This window comes from Furipterus horrens, unplaced genomic scaffold, assembly GCF_987537825.1.
Source record: "Furipterus horrens unplaced genomic scaffold, mFurHor1.1.pri manual_scaffold_3, whole genome shotgun sequence".
Lineage (NCBI taxonomy): Eukaryota > Metazoa > Chordata > Mammalia > Chiroptera > Furipteridae > Furipterus > Furipterus horrens.
The window spans coordinates 112,715,276-112,717,820 of record NW_028327173.1 but is presented as its reverse complement, the minus strand read 5'-3'; the positions used below and the strand labels follow the sequence as shown (position 1 = coordinate 112,717,820).

General features: G+C 33.9%; 1 pseudogene; it reads left to right on the top strand.

Annotated features, from left to right (window-relative positions):
* Positions 1–1,820: 1,820 nt before the first annotated feature.
* Positions 1,821–2,231, top strand: LOC150015765 (large ribosomal subunit protein eL27 pseudogene; annotated as a pseudogene).
* The last annotated feature ends 314 nt before the right edge of the window (positions 2,232–2,545 follow it).

The following is a 2,545-nucleotide window of genomic DNA, read 5'->3' as shown; positions in this document are numbered from 1 at the left end:
GTGAGGGAGACAGCCTGTCTGATTCAATAACGCAGATGTTATTGGCTCAGGAGAGTAGAAGTCTAGGATCTGTAGGATACCATACCATTATACCATACTACTAACATTGTCTTATAGAGAAAACTCCCTTGTATCTAAATAATAGAGCTGAGTATTCAAGTATTTATCAAATATCAGTTGTATGGTCAATGTGTGAGTCATTTTTTTAGGTCATGTTTTAATTCAAGGCACTTAGTAATTTAAAATGGAACTATTATAATTTTAAGCAACAGTAAAAAATTATATCAATCTGTTAAATAGATAATCATGAATTCTTAAGAAATTGTTGATTTATCAAAGGAAACATCCTAATGTATCATATTTAGTATAATATTCTTCTTCACTATATGTTTAGTGCACATTTCTGACAATCAGCTAACTGGATGAACTTCTTTCACATTTATGGCAAGGGAATTAATTGTGCCATGATATTTAGTTTACCAATACATAATATCTAGTGGGTAGTATATTTTAGTAATTTTAGTAATTTTTCTCTTCTTTTAATGTAGCTATGAAGTCATCAAACAATATAATGGTCATTAGTTTTATTCATTTTAAAAAATATATCCCAGCAGATCTTTTCCGTGGTGTTCTATGATGTCAGGAAGTTTGTGGTTTCATAGCGATTTTCTATAATTGTGCTATAAGAAAAGTTTGAGTAGAAATCTAGCGCATTTCATTCAACAAATAACTATTAAGCATATTCTATGAGCTGGGCTTTGTGCTCAATGCTGGAAATCTATTTTAATAGTAGGTTTTATTATCTTTAAATTTTATTATTGTATCAGTCTTTAAATACTGATATTAACACATATGACAACAGCAACAACTTAGTATAAATCAGTTTTAAACATTATAGAAGATTACATATCCCTGCTAAGAATGGAGTCAGGTGAGAGGATTACAGTTAGCTTTAAATATTAAGGAGTGTTAATTATACCTAAACATTATACATTATAACATCTGAATGCATTGAACTACTACAACTACATCTCAATCCAAATAAGTGAGGGTTTTATTTAATCCCGGTATGCAGTAGTAAAGGTACAAGAGTATGGGAGGTATGCCGATATATGACGTGGTACAGTGTTTTCGGAAACAATAAGGCATAGAGGTCTTTTTCCTCTCGTTCTTGGAATTTACTTTTAGTTAGATATCATTGTGGTTGTATGTATATGTGTGTAAAGTATTAGGAAACAGGCTATATTTGTGTCATATATATCAGTTTTGTTTTGGTGTCACAATCCATGCTTGCCCAAATTACGTTTGCCACCTTCAAACCATTTCTACACCAAAGCTTCTGCTCATTTGTTTTCTGCACTTTTTAAAAAGCTAGATCAATGGAGAAGTATTTACTGCTCCCAAAATAAGCCAGATATATTTTTAAAAATCTGAAACTTTCCTTTATAAATATTATAAATTCTAAGCATTTTGGAAGTGTCAAGAGGAAATCCAATTTCCAGCTTTGTGTGATTGCTGAGATAATAACAGCTGGGCAGAAACTGCCGCCTATTGTCTAAGGAGACAAAGCCACCAATTCAGAAGATCACAAGAGAGTGCATTACTTGATATAACATTAATTTTTAACTTGTATTTTTGAGAACCTCCTATTTGCCAAGTACTCTGTCAGTTATTGAGACTGATGTAAATAAGTTTAGAACAAAAACAAAAAACATAGTCCTGGCCCTGCTTACACTTTGGTAGAGAAAATCACAATAAAAATTATGACAAAATAGGCAGTTCTTTCTTTTCTGCCCTAGGCCCCAGTGGCTGCTGTCGAAATGGGGAAGTTTATAAAACCAGGGAAGGTGGTGCTGGTCCTGGCTGGACGCTACTCTGGACACAAAGTGGCCATCGTAAAGAACATTGACAATGGCACATCAGCCCACCCCAACAGCCATGCTCTGGTGTCTGGAATTGACCACCATCCCCTCAAAGTGACAGCTGCCATGGAGAAGAAGAAAATTGCCAAGAGGTCTAAGATCAAGTCTTTTGTAAAAGTTTATAACTACAATCACCTCATGCCCACCAGATACTCTGTGGATATCCCCTTGGACAAAACTGTTTTCAACAAGGACATCTTCAGAGAACCTACTCTGAAATGCAAGGCAAGACGGGAGACCAAGGTCAAGTTTGAAGAGAGGTACAAGACCGGCAAGAACAAATGGTTCTTTCAGAAGCTTCAGTTTTAGATCTTTTTTGTTTCAATCATTAAAAATCCAAAAATAATAATAATAATAATTATAATTATGACAAAATAAATCTTGTAATATTCTTATTTGAGGATAATGAGAATATAAATTGAGAAAATACTTTGGGGACATTGTAAAAAAGGTTACAGTACAGCCATGCCCACATACTCAAGCCCTTCAGTTAGCTGTAACTTATTCCTAATCCTAGCATCTGCATCTCTTGCTAGATTTGTTTGTTTGTTTGTTTTCCCTCTGAAGTCATGAAAAGGTATAAATCCCTCATAGGTAGTAAACCCAGAAAATAATCCTCAATC